The following is a 15,238-nucleotide window of genomic DNA, read 5'->3' as shown; positions in this document are numbered from 1 at the left end:
CTTTTGCTGTTTTCTCATCTCTTGTCCAGTTTGTCCCTCACTTAGCACACTGAGTGCTATTTCTAAAAAGATCACGGCTTCCAGTGTGCTTGGAACAGAATAGAAACTGCTTGTCATGTCGTATAAGGAACTGCCTGACCCATTCCCCATTATCCTCTCCAGGCACATTGCCCACTCCCTTTCTCTCATAGGCACACGTTTAATTCTTCCAAAGCCCTAAGCTCTTTCTGCCTCAAGTCTTCACGCAGAACCTCCCCATCATTAAGTGGTAGCTAATGAGACCTTCTCAGAGATGTCTTTATTTCCAACACTTGAGCACCCTCATCCCTATTTTAAAAAATCATTTATCCCAGTCTGTTTCCTGTATAGTGCTTAGTATAGACGGCAGAATTTATTTCTTGGGTTGCTTGTATTGTCCTTCTCCACCACTCAACCGTGAGCTTGACTGGGAGGAATACACGTCTATTCCTTTGACTAGAATATTCTCAACAGTTTGCAGAGTGAATAAATGAAATTACCTTTTAAAAATCTGTGCAAATATATCTGTTGGATCAAAAGGCATATATAGTCCAAATTTTTCATAGATTGTCATCCGTAAGACTATACCAATTTATGTTCCCACCGATAATGTAAGAGAATGCCTGTCCCTCCTCCTTGTCTGTCTCCTTCCCATAAAGTTTGTTATTGGTAAATCTTTTCTGCTTCTTTTATGAGAAAAATAGCACTCATGAAAAAACATATTTTAGCTCTATTTAGAAATTTAAATGTTATTTAAATATTCTAATAATTTATTACAACATATGAAATTAAAATAAGGTGAAGTATATCAATAGTATATCAACCTAAGACACCAGATTGAGAACTTAGAAAGTTCTGGATCTTGGTTAGACCCAGGGCACCTGGCATCCCTCCTGAACCTAACGTTGTCCTAACTCTTCCATCATGTCAGGTGATAGGATGATATGATATGAAAAGATGAGAACCAACTATGCAAAGTCAAATATTAATTTACTACACTCTTTGGTTCTGCTACGTCCCCTTCATTTGTATATTTTACATCTTCCTTTTGATGATAAAGAGCACAATTCTCAGAAGTCCTCAAGTATTTTTAAGTAATGTGGGAGAGTTGGCTTCTGTTTTTCTAGTAATCAAATTGTATCGGTCTTATTGTTGGTAATTTCTGAGGAGGGAGATTTTCTTTTTTATGAGTGTTTTAATTTAGATCTCCACCCATGGGAAGGAATAACATGTAGACAGCTCCACCAGCTTCTGAAACCACAGCCTGGAGTCCTGCCTGCTAATGGAAATGTATGAAGCAGCATCTGTGTTTCTTGCCATGCCGCAGATGCCTGTCTGTAGAAGAATGGAGTCTGAAAACAGCATGGAACGTTAAGGAGAAATGACCTCCAGGATTTCAGGAATGACTGCAGATGACAACCACTAGCTCTATCATGATGAGGAAGGGAAATGCTTCTAAAAGAGGAGCCTGTCATTGTTTATTCTTCAGAGTCAGCGCATTTTTCTACCAAAGACTCATGTATTACCGGCTTTTTACCTAGTGGGGCATCAAAGACTGATACTTTTATGATTAGTAAGTTCCAGGTTCGTTTGTCAAACCTGTAAAACTTGCACAACTTATTGTACCCTGTGTTTCAGTGTTGGTGTTTTAAGAAGGAACTACAAAACCTCCTGAAAAGATTAATTTCAGAGAGAACAGCCATTTCAAGTGTCTTATTTATTTATTTTTTGGCTGCATTTTTCGGGTGACAGAATAACGCATTCATCTCAAGTGGATCTGTAGTGCTTAGGAAAGCACCAAACTTTTAGTTTACACGCACGACTATTTTCTCTGCAGTTTTGGACATGTTTAACTGACTTTCCTTTGAATAAACACAATATTCTATTCACTGACGTTAAGAAGTAGATTAGAATCTATTACTTACCTGAATTGTTAATAAATCTGTCTTCTACATTAAAATGAGACTGCAGTCACGCCCTACTCTCCCCTTTGAGCTATGTATTCATCTCCTGAAACTCCTTGCTATTGCCACAGGCAGCTGTAAATTAACTTAATAATGCCGCACTGGACACCATAACCTGTAACCTACAGGAGGGGTGTCTAATCTTTTGGCTTTCCTGGGTCACATTGGAAGAAGTATTGTCTTGGGCTACATGTAAAATACACTAATACTAATGATAGCTAATGAACCAAAAAAAAAAAAATCTCATGATGTTTTAAGAAAGTTTACAAATTTGTGTTGGGCCGCATTCAGAGCTGTCTTGGGCCACATGTGGCCCACGGGCTGCAAGTTGAACAAGCTTATCCTATAGCTTAACAATGTATAGCCAATCGTGAATCAATATAATAATATTATTTGTAATATTATTAATAGTATAAATAATATTATTATAATATAATAATAATATTATTTGTACTATTATAATAATATTATTTATAATATTATTTCTTTAAACCAGTGAGAATTTCTGACAAACAACTTTGTATCAGCCTATTCCTGGTCCCCATTTTTTGCCTTTACAAATCCACTTGTTGCTAACTGGAGTATACACTGAGGGCAAGTTGAATTTATATCTATGCTCCTGGGTTGCAGTCCTCTAGTTTAACTCAAATAAACTATCTACTTAAGTTAAAAAAAATCTGCCTTACAGAAAAATGCGTTATTAGCCTATAGTTTTTTCTTTATTGTTTCATATTAACATTTAACATCATTTCAATTTCTTTACTGAAACTTCTTAAGATGCCCATGGATTCATTCAGTCTGAATTCTAGGTGTGCTTCTCAAAGCACAATTTTTGCAGCATAAATTGATGTTTTTGATCTGAGACTGGCACAGCTGCAACATATCTGGCCTTTCTTCTGGAAGGTACGCCTAAAAGAGATTAAAGGTAGAGAAAACTCCACCTCTGCTCTTCTTCATTAGCACAGCATGACCATGAGTCAGTTTAGGCTTCCTTTTTGATGCATTAGACACCAGGCCAATTTTATGGATGTTTGTTGCTCAACTTGTGCAACATGGTGGCTTAATGTCAGTCTTCAGTGTGAAGTCAGGATGGACAGATTGTCAGAACACCTCTTTATTTCTTTAGACTCTGAAGTGATGCAATTTCTGCTAAATTGGGTTGGTCTGCTTTCATTTGAGGGCAGTGCTTTGAGCTTGTGAAATTTTATCTCCAGTTACTAAGTGTTGCTATACTGAAGCTCCTCAATATTCTTTATTTATTATTGTTTTTTGAGACAGGGTCTCACTCCTGTTGCCCAGGCTGGAGTGCAGTGGCATGATTATGGCTCACTGCAGCCTAGACTTTCTGGGCTCAGGTGATCCACCCACCTTATCCTCCCAAGTAGCTGAAAGTACAGGTGCACGCCACTACACCTGGCTAATTTTTTGTATTTTTTTTTTTTGTGTATATATATATATATATATTTATTTATTTTATTTTTTTAGTAAAGATGGCATTTTGGCATGTTGCCCAGGCTGGCCTTGAACTCCTGGGCTCAGGCTATCCACCTATCTTGACCTCACAAAGTGCTGGGATTATAGGTATGAGCTGCTCCTCAATATTCAATTGATCTATTAAGGTTTTCCTTTTTGGGGGCTATATTTTGATAATTTACATTTTGTAGGAAATTATTTATATCTCCCAATGTTTTCAAATTTATTATTACACATGTGCACTTAGTACTTTTCTTAGAAATTTTAAAGTAAAATTTTATAGAATAAATATATAAATGAATAACTTTTCTTTATCCTAGTAATAAGGATCTAGAGAGTGAATCGAAAAAAAGAATCTATTCACAATCTCAGTTAAAAATTGTAAAATTCTTGCAAGTTACTTTCCTAAGAATCCACAGAAGAATATTAATAAAGGACATAAAATAGGATCAAAGAAAATAGACATTATTAGATTTCTGGATGAAAATAATTACTATTATAAAATATCAATCCCTAAAAAAATGCTTAATGCAATTCTCAGACTTGACCCATAGTATAAGTGGGGAATAGAGGTGGGAGAGAATGAAAAAAATCTGAAAGTCTATGTGAAAGAAAATATGTACCTAAAAGCTAATAAAAGAATAATTATGAAGAATATTGAAGGGTTTTGTCTTACCAGATATCAAAATTTACTATAAGGATACTATTATTCAAAAAGCAACTGTTAGATATAATTATTGTTTCTGAACGCACATTTCTATGTGGGAGGCTTCAGCTACAGGAGATCTAACCTTGCTCCCCATCTCTCCTTCGCGCCTGTTTTTGAATGTAGGAAGAAATCATCTGGTTGATGAGCTTGGGAGAAGAAACTAAACTTGCTTGGTTCAGCCCATTGTCCTTGCCCCCATGAATCCTCATCTAGAGTTTTCTCTCTTTTGAAGCCAGCCTGTTGACAAGACGCATCTTGTGCTTATGCTAGCTATAAGCTCAAAGAGGCACCCTCCATCTTTCTGCCATGGTTGTGGGGTTTGTCTGTGACTGGGTGAGAAAATTCAATTCTAAGATGAGTATTAGGATGCTCACTGTGACTGCCCATCTCAACCATATCACCCACATCTACTGTGTTACAAATTATAAAGCTTATATATATATATATATTTTATCTCTTTTCTATACCTTGTTTCTCATTTGCATCTAATATGTTGGTTCCCTAACATTTAACAGATATGTCATTATGCTAGGAATAGATACATAGAATACATAAAGTATAATATTTTGCAGGTAATAAAAATAATTAATTAGAGATATACCAGGTGACTTAGAGGTATACGTACAGGGTGTTTTTGAGTGAGAAGAGCAAGATGTAGAATAGTGAATGTAGTATTGTGTGTGTGTGTGTGTGTGTATTGTATATGACTGTAAATGATTATTTGAACATAGAAAAAACTGTGAAGGATCAAGAAAGGCTATTAGAGTGGGTTTTTTATGCAAGAAAACACTACTATGATGTGTTTAACTGAGGGGAGAGGTAGCTAAGCGATAAAGGAAGTGGAAAAAGATTTCACTGAGAACTCTGGAATACGTATCCTAACACCACACTTATTCATCTTTGTCAAATTAAATACACATTTGAAACATTAAAATTAAAAATAATGTCATTGATATGTTTAATATATTTCCTTTCAAAGTATTAACTATTAAGATAAAAGAATGTTTAGTATTTCATGTTTAAAACTATCTCGAAAAAGATGAACTTTACTATTTGATGTTTGAAACTATTTAGAAAAAGTTTTATATATATACATGTGTAATTATTATTTTAGAGCTTTGTCTAGTAACAAAAATAGCATAAAAATACTCTGCCGTTGGATTTCTCTGAGTCATGTGTTTTGCGCTAAATAAGAACAATGTGGTCTGAAAACACATGCGTCAGTTCTGCTTGTGCTGCTGAAGGTATTGACAGAGTGATCAACTGTGTTCATTTATTTTTCACATGACTGACAGAGATGTGCACTTGAATTAAAAGAGACAGGGGAAAAAATAGGGAAGAACCTTATTTTTACTAGCAGTTTGAAATGAAATCCCCAAAGAGCATCGTTCACTACTTTGGAAATAACATTCTTACTGCTGAAGACAGAGGGAGAGAATTGCTGTCCTGGCAATGGGTGTCAATAAAAAAGTGACATTACTAGGGGCGCTGTGATTCACTAGCAATTTCTAGGATCACAAAAAGTTTTAAAAAGTGATCCCAGCTGTACCATTGGAAACTCTGGCCCAAAGCAGGTGGGTAGCTCCCAGCAGGTGAGCATAGAGGCTGGTTATCCTCATCACCAAGCCCAAGGCAATGATCTGGGAGAGTCTTGTCAGCTGTGAGCCAGCATCTCTCTCCAATGGGTCTAATTCAAGAGGCTAACCACGATAGGAAGTGGGGTCTCCAGGCAGTGGCTTCAGATGTGTGGCTGGATCATAAATCAAAGCAATCCTGAATTCATGCAAGCAATTCAGGAAAAAGCATGCAGCCCAAAAGAGTAGATCTCCTTTGGAGGAACTAGCCTGTAAGCTCTCAGAGGGCAGGGGTCAGGTCTCTCATTGGCCACTTCTCACCTGGTCCACTACTTGGCTCTCAACAGCTACTTGTTGAGTAAATAAGTGGAAGGATGAATCATTGGATGTGGGAGTAGAGATGAAGGGAATTGAATTGTGATCCTTAGCTGTGCTCCAGATAGAGCTGGTCAAATAAAAGCTAGAAGCCAGGGGTCCCCATAATCCCCTTGAGGCTATAATCTAAAGATCATTGAATACCCAAATACACTTTTATTTCAAGTGAGCAAGGGAGATGATGTTTACTGAATACCCTTTATATACTTAATTGTGGTACTAAGTATTTTTTAAAATATTATTTATTTAATTCTTTAATTTCTCAAATACCCTGTAAAGAATAGATTATTAACTCTTTTTATAGACAAGGCAACAAACACTCAGAAATGGTGAACCCAGTAATTTATTCAAAATCACCATACTGGTAAGTGGTGTAGCTGAATATTTGAACCAGATCTGTCTGACTTCAAAGTTCATGCTTTTCCCACAACGCCAATGACTCTGAAAGGAAAGGCATAACTACATAAGAGAACATTTCATAATTTGGTAGAGAGTGCGTTTTTAGTCTTCATGTCCCCTTATTTGCAGACTGAAAACAAAGCAGTCTTATCGGCTATGACTTTGGTTTTTAAAAATCATGGTATTTATTAGAATTTCAAATAATTACAGATTTGTATGTTTATCAAAAGGGGTTGTGGGTTTATAAAAGTTGAAAAATACTGTACTTGTGTATTTTGTGTTCATTCTCTTCTTAAACTGTTTTAATCTTTATCTTTGAAGTTATATTTAAAAAATCAAGGAATTACAATATCTTAATATTTAGTCATGAGTTACTTGTTTTTTTTTTTCAAAAAAAATTTAAAGACAAATTTTTAGGAGAAGTATTTAGATTCACAGTGAAAATGAGAGGAAGGCACAGAAGATTTCCCCTATACTCCCTACCCCCATAGCCTGCCTGATGATCAACATCACCCACCAGAATGGCATATTTGTAACAGTAATGAATCTACATAGACACATGACAATCACCATAGTCCATTGCTTCCATTAGGGAACACTTGGTATTATACATTTGGTGGATTTGGACAAAAGTGTAATGACACGTATGCACCATTATAGTATCATACAGAGTATTTTCACTGCCCTAAAAATGCTCTGTGCTCTGCCAATTTATTCCTCTCCCTCCCCAACCCCTAGCAGTCACTGATCTTTACTGTCTCCGGAGTTTTGTCTTTTCCATAATGCCACATAGTTAGAATCATACAGAATGTAGCCTTTTCAGAGTGGGCTTCTTTCAATTAGCAATATGCGTTTATAGTGCTTAGATGTCTTTTTACGGCTTGATAGTGCACTTCTTTTTAGTGATAAATAATATTCCATTGTCTGTCTGTACCAGTTAATTTATCATTCACCTACTGAAGAATATTTTGGTTGCTTCTCAGTTGTTTTGGCAATTATGAATTAAACTGCCATAAACATCTATGTGCTGGTTTTCATGTGGACATAAATTTTCAACTTCTTTGAGTAGACACTAAGGAGTGTGACTGTTGGATCATATGGTAAGAGTATGTTTAGTTTTTTAAGAAACTGCCAATTGTCTTCCAAAGAAGTTGTACCATTTTACATTCGCATCAGAAATGAATGAGAGTTTCGGTTGTTCCACATCTTCGACAGCACTTGGTGTTGTCAGCATTTTGGCTATTTTAATTGATATGTAGTATTATCTCATTGTTGTTTTAATTTGCATTTCCCTGATGATATATCATGTGAAGCATATCTATTTGCTATTTTTGTATCTTCTTTGGTGAGCTGTCTATTAAGGTCTTTGACTGATTTTTAAATCAAGTTGTTTGTTTTCTTATTGCTAAATTTTGAGGGTTATTTCTATATTTTAGATAACGGTCTTCTATCAAGATTTGTCTTTTACAAATATTTTCTTCCAGTCTGTGGTTTATCTTCTCATTCTCTTGACATTGTCTCCGCGGAGCAGACATTTTTAATTTTAATGAAATCTAGCTTACCAATTATTTCCTTTATGGATCATGTCTTTTGTGAACTAAAACGTCATTGCCATATTCAAGGTCATCTAGGTTTTCTCCTATGTTATCTTCTAGAAGTTTCATAGTTTTGCATTTTACATTTTAGCTCTATGATCCATTTTAGTTAGTTTTGTGAAAGGTACAAGATTTGTGTCTAGATTCACTTCTCTGCATGTTGATGTCCAGTTCCAGCACTAGTTGATGAAAGACTATCATTTCTCCATTGCATCGTTTTTGCTCTTTTGTCAAAGATCAGTTGACTATATTTGTGTGGGTCTATTTCTGGGCTCTCTATTCTGTTGCACTGATTTAATTGGCTAGTCTTTAGCCAATATCACACTGTCTTGATTACTCAAGTTTCATAGCAAGTCCTGAAGTCAGGTAGTGCCAGTCCTCCAACTTTTTGCTTCTCTAAAATTGTTCTGGCTATTCTGAATCTTTTGCCTTTCTGCATAAACTTTATTTTGTTTGTTTGTATTTTTTTTTTTTTTTGAGATGTAGTCTCACTCTGTTGCCCAGGCTGGAGTGCAATGGCACAATCTTAGCTCACTGTAACCTCTGCCTCCTGGATTCTAGCGATTCTCCTGCCTTAGCCTCCCGAGTAGTTGCAATTACAGGCATGCACCACCACACCCACTTGATTTGTTTTTTTTTTTTTGAGTAGAGATGGAGTTTTGCCACGTTGGCCAGGCTGGTCTTGAACTCCTGGCCTCAAGTGATCTGCCCACCTCAGCCTCCCAAAATGCTGGGATTACATGTGTGAGTCACTGTGCCTGGGCCTTTCTACTTAAACTTTTGAATCAGCTTGTTGATATCAACAAAATAACTTTCTGGGATTTTGATTTGGATATAATTAAGTCTATAGGACATGTTGGGAAGAACTGACCTCTTGACAATATTAAGGCTTCTGATCCATGGACCTGAAATATCTTTCCATTTTATTTAGTTCTTACTTGATTTCTTTCAAAAGTTTTGTAGTATTCCTCATATATATCTTAAACATATTTTGTTAAATTTATACCTAAGTTCTGAATTTTGGGGGATGGTAATATAAGTGACATTGTATTTTAAATCCCAAATTTTACTTGTTCATTATTGGTATATGGGAAAGCAATTGATTTTTTTATTTTAAGTGTATCCTGCAATCTTCCTGTAATTGCTTATTAGTTTCAGAAATTTTTTGGCTGATTCCTTCAGATTCTTTACATAGACAGAACAGTTTTTTTTTTTCTTCTCAATCTATATTCCTTTTACGTCATTGTCTTGTCTTACTGCATTAACTAGTGCAATATGACATTAAAAAGGAGTGGTGAGAGGAAACATTCTTGCCTTTTTTCTGATCTTACTGAGAAAATCTTGGAGTTTCTTATCACTAAGTATGATGTTAGCTGTAGGTTTTTTGTAAATATTCTTTATCAAGTTGAGACAGTTTCCCTCTATTTTTAGTTTACTGAGATTTTTTTTTTTTTTAATCATGAATGAGGGTTGGATTCTTTTTTTAGCTTGTTGATGTGATGGATTACATTAATTGACTTTGAAAGGTTGAACCAGTTTTGCATACTGGGATAAATCCCATGTGGTTGTGGTGTATATTTTTAAAAATACATTGATGGATTTTATTTGCTACTTTTTTTTGAGGATTTTTGTATCTATGTTCATGAGAGATATGATCTGTAGTTTTCTTTTTTTTTTGGTAATATTTTTGTCCAGTTTTGGTATAGAAGAATGCTGGCCTCATAGATTGAGTTAGGAAGTATTCCCTCAGCTTCTATCTTCTGATAGAGACTTTAGAGAATTGGTATAATTTATTCCTTAAATATTTGATAGAATTCACCAGTGAACCCATCTGGGCCTGCTTTGTGTTTGGAAAGATTATCAATTATTTATTAAATTTCTTTAACAGATATAGGCCTATTCGGACAGTGTATTTCTTTTTGTGTCAGTTTTGACAGATCGTGCCTTTCAAAGAATACATTTGTTTCATCTAGACTCTCTAATTTGTGGGCATAGAGTCATTCATATTATTCCTTGACTATGCATTTAATGTCCATGGGATCTGTAGTGATGTCCCTTTTTCATTTCTGATATTAGTAATTTGTGTCATCTCTCTTTTTTTCTTACTTAGCCTAGCTAGAATTTTATTGATTTTTTTATCTTTTCAAAGAACCACCTTCTGATTTCACTGATTTTTCTCTATTGTTTTCCTTGGTTTCAGTTTCATTGATTTCTGCTCTAAGTTTTATTATTTCTTTCCTTCTGCTTACTTTGAACTTAATTTGCTTTTTTTTTTTTTTTTGTAGTTTCCAAAGGTGGAAACTTAAATGATTGATTTTAGATTTTTCTTTTTTCTAGTGTATACATTTAATGCTATAAATTTTCCTCTAATCACTGCTTTCTCTGCATTCCACAAATATCATAAGTTTAGTTTGAAACATTTTAAAATTATCTTGAGATTTCTTCTTTGACCCATGTATTATTTAGAAGTGTCTTCATAATTAAAAAAAACCCTTTTTAGTATTACAAAAATAGTAAATATGCATTGCAGAAAGTTAGAACACCCAGTCCAAAAAGAAATTAAAGTCACCAAATTCTGACCACCAGAGAGTATTTTTATGAAAACCTTAAAGTACATGTCTTGTTTGTAAAATGGGATAAATTGCATCTTCTTTTGCAAGAAGCGTTTGGGAGAATTAAATAATTAAACAAGTGATGTTAAAAAAATACTTAGCATAACATTTAAGTACATAGAGGGTACTTAATAAATATTAGTTCCCTTTCCTGACTGAAATTCTTCCAGTTACTTTTCTATTCATATTTACTTGTCTTTTTGTACCAAGGTAAGATTCTACTGTAGGTGCTGTTTTGTTACTTGCTTTTTGTGTGAATGAGCTCTACCTTTTAGAGCTCATTAAATATTCATCTTCTTAATGTTAGTAAACACTTATCTTCTCTAATACTCAGTCCATATTCAAATTTCCTCAAGTAAACAAAACATGATTTTATAGTTCGTTTGTCCAAATCAGGATCTGATTCAGAAACACAATTTTTTCCTCAAATTTCTTTAACTTTAGCAGTGTCCTTTTATTTAATTATTCTTTTTAATATCAACTTGTTGAAAAAAACCGAAGCAGTTATCCAACAAAATGTTCCACTTTTGTATTGGTCTTGAGATGTTGTTTAACTTGTTCCTCTATCCTTGGATTTCTAATCCCTTGTGTTTTACTCCTATATTTAAAGATTTGTCAAATTCTAATTAAATATTTTTGTCCAGAATGCATCCTAAATACTTCATATTGCATCTTATCGGAAGACATCATAACATATGATTGACCCACTTGCTTCTGTTTTTTTTTTTTTGAAATAAGGTTGGATGGGGTCTTGCTATGTTGCCCAGGGTAATCTCAAACTCCTTGGCTCAAGCTTTCCTCCTGCCTTGGCCTCTTAAAGTGCTGGGATTTCAGACATGAGCTACTATACCTGGCTTTTTTTTTTTTTTTTTTTTTTTGAATGTTGCTATTTTATCCAGGTTAAAATGCAGTGGCGCGATCTCGGGGAGATTCTAGTGATCTGAAGTGACGGTCTATTTAACCTGCGAAATAAGTTCCAAAATATTTCAACAGTTGCAAAAATACACCAAATATTAAAGATATTAAACTAGTTCATGGTAATACGCTTCAAGGTCTAAAGACAAAGTGGCTTATCTGTGCAGCTGACTTCAGTGGTGCCCAATAGATCCAGACTGTTACAGGTCTAGACGGGCTGAGAAATAAAGAACTGAAAGCTGGACCAGCCCAATTCCCTGCTTTCATCTAAACTTACTCTCCACAAATAATAAGAGTAAGTTTAAGTAAAGGAAATTTAAGTAAGGGAAACGTATGTTCAGGTTTGCATTTCAGATGTGTCTTTTCGGTGCCAGCACCAAAGAGGCACTAAAAATACACATCTGAAATGCAAACCTGAACATGTGTTTCCCTTACCTAAGTGTTTTCAATGTCTTCCCAAATACTGTAAGATAAACTTCCAGCTATTTTGAGTGACACAGGGTTTTCCAATGCTTAGTCAATGACATTTTCAGTCTAATTTCCTGTCCTTCCCTGGCATGACTTTATGCTCTTTATGTGTGTGACATACCAGACTGCTGGTGGTCCCCCCACCACTGCTGGAACAGGACTCCCCCACCCCCTTACTAGCTGCTTCCCTAGCACTAAGCTCAGGATCCGTCTTCTCCAGGTACTCGGCTCTGAGCTCGCATACTAGCCTGTGCTCTGTGTCTGCATGCCCACAGCACCCGGGTAGAGTTTTCTTAAAGGTTATACTGAAATGTTTGCTTAAATTTGATCTCTGTTATTGGCCTTTGATTCCCCCAAGGGTGGGATTCTCTTTGTACCCCCAGTGCCTAGTCTATTCATAGCAGATACTGCATAAATATTTGTTGAGCTGAAGTGAACTCAGTGGATTAAAAGCCTGAGCAAAATATGAGCTAGAAATCATTCCTCTGAGGGTAACATCAAAGAACAGAGCTGGGGGGGTCCTGGGAGGAAATCTAAGATCAGGATCAGTGACATCAATTCAGACAGTAGGATATGGGCAAGTTTCAGTGTCTGAAACTTGAAAAATCAGAAGAGGCAGCTACTTAGTGCACCCAACTCCAAACCAGGAAATGACTGTGTTCTACAAGGCGGACTCTCCCTCTGCTCTGCCTTGGGCTGGGTGGGAGGGGCTGGCTTCTAATCACCTTTCAGGGTGTGCCTTTCTTCCTGTCTTTCTGGATCCAGCCTACTCTTTCCTGGCTTTCTAGTGGCTCTTGCTCCCTCATTTTTCCTTCCTGCTATTTCATTTTTTTCCCTCTCTGCCTATTGATTCTTCTCTTTCTGTGTTTTTTTCTATTACTTCCCTCCTTTGTCTTTTCACTCTTTCTCATTACCTCTGGGCAGAATGAGGATCTGAAGCTTGTGTCAATCTCTTTATCAGAGGAAAATTTTGTTTTGCATTTTCACTTAAAAATGTAAATGTCCCCAAATAACTTTTTCTCACTCTTAAAAAAATCAGCTAATTAAATTGCTTGATGTTCATTTAGATTTAATTCAAATCTGCTGTGCAAGAGCTTGAAGAAAAGCAAACTACTGTGTGTTAGGGGGAAACGTGACCCCCACCTTTACTGGGGTCAGGTTCAAGCATCCATCCTCCTGATCCATCTATTATCCTCCTGATCCATCTATCGTTCCCCTGATCCATCTATCATCCCCCTGATATATCTATTATCTATCATCATCCATCAATCAGGGGGATAGATGTCCTGACAAAGGTGTGAGCATCCCCTTCTCTTTCAGCCCAACAAGAAGGACAACACAGGGAAAGAGGTGAGGTTAACACAAAATCCCAAATAATTCTGGAGTTCCTTTTCGAAGAGTTGTCCCTCAGGGAACAATTGTTCGTTGCTCTCCAAGAGGTTTTGTCCAGTTTTCTCAATTGACTATAAAACATTCTGGGGATTGGATACTTCAGTTGACTATAAAACATTCTGGGGATTGCATATCTGCAGCTTTACTCACAAAGAGGATCCTTTAGGACTGATTTCTTCTTGAACAAAATGCCTGGAATCTTCAAGTCATTCTCATTCAGGAAAGATATTTTATCCAACAGGGATTATCTTGCTAAACAGGAATAGGTGACAACTGGGCAATTTAACACCCAGAGATTATGTTGCCCAAGAAACTCACTTTTTGAAGGTGATGACCATGAAGCCCAGAGGGATAAGGGACTGGTCTACCCCTCCATGGCCTGCCAGTGTTGAGGACAAAGTGCTAGTAGATAAGGGGGACATGTATCAACATCTACAGGATGTGGTCTAGTTTTATATTTCAAAAGTTGATCAAAGCAAAGACAGTCAAAAGTGGGGTTTTCTAGGCTTCAGTTAAATGAGTGAAGAAATGTAATGCGCTTACAACCACAGCCTTATTTCCATGTAGATAAACTGCCTCTCCTTAGTAACGATTACAGTGGGCCTAGAGTAGGTGAGGATCATTGAGTACTCATTTTTATAAATTCTTCTCTTGCATTCTAGGGATTTAATGACTTTCTTATTTTCCCAGTGCTTTTTCGGAGGACGTATTCTGTAGAAAGGACCTACCCAGTGCTTAACTTCCTGTGATGTGAATAATATCGAGTGTACTGATGGTATCTCTCACATGCACAGCATTTGTTCTGCTCCGGGGGATCCTGCCTTGTGTCTATTGTTCTAGTTTCCCTCTTCCCAGCACTAAAACCCTTCCTATATCTCTCTCAACTTACTCACAGAATTCAAGCATTTGAGAGCTTGAGGAAACTTAAAATGAACTAGTCTGGTGGCTTTCAAATTTCTTTTAACCACAACTCATGGTTAAAAACATAGTTATGCCACCAACAAATACACACACATACACACAGACACATGTACAGAAACGAAACAAAATTTTTAAGGCAATACTTACTCTTACTTTGTGTGATGTATTCAGATTTTTTTAAAATTTTATTAAATTTCATTAAAAATGTTTGTCTAGATAGGCATGCTACATTGACTTTGTGACCCATAATTGGAGGTGTGACTAAAAATTTGAAAACCACAGATTTGGTCAAATTCTTTAATTTTATAAATAAGCAAAGAAATGAGAACAGATTTTACGTGACTTATCCAAGAATTAGACCAAAGTATGAATAGAATTCTCAATCCAGTCATGCAAAGTTGCAAGCCTTGGTTGCAAGAAGCTGAAGCATCTAATATTTTACCCCAGAAAGGTTAATGACACATCTTTTTATAATTTATTTTTTTAAAAGATAAATTTTTCCCATAATCTACAGCTAATAGAAGAGATGATTTTGGTAAAAATGTTAAGAAGTGACTGAAGAAGGAAAACTCAACAAATATTCATTTTACAGGCAGGTATTAGTGCCTAACATGTACTGAACACAGTCTGACCTAGAGACATAAAGATAAATGAGATAATGGTATAATTTTGGATCAGGGTGTGCCAACAGGCATGGAAAGAAAGGAGCTAATTCAATTCATGCTGTGAAGTGTTATACATGACTGATTGGTTATGCAAAATTGACAAATATTTAATGAATGCCCATTACGGTGATTGTATTTTCTAAAACTCAATTTAATGT

The sequence above is a fragment of the Mandrillus leucophaeus genome, unplaced genomic scaffold (assembly GCF_000951045.1).
Source record: "Mandrillus leucophaeus isolate KB7577 unplaced genomic scaffold, Mleu.le_1.0 Scaffold145, whole genome shotgun sequence".
Classification (NCBI taxonomy): domain Eukaryota; kingdom Metazoa; phylum Chordata; class Mammalia; order Primates; family Cercopithecidae; genus Mandrillus; species Mandrillus leucophaeus.
Note: the sequence above shows the minus strand (reverse complement) of the source record.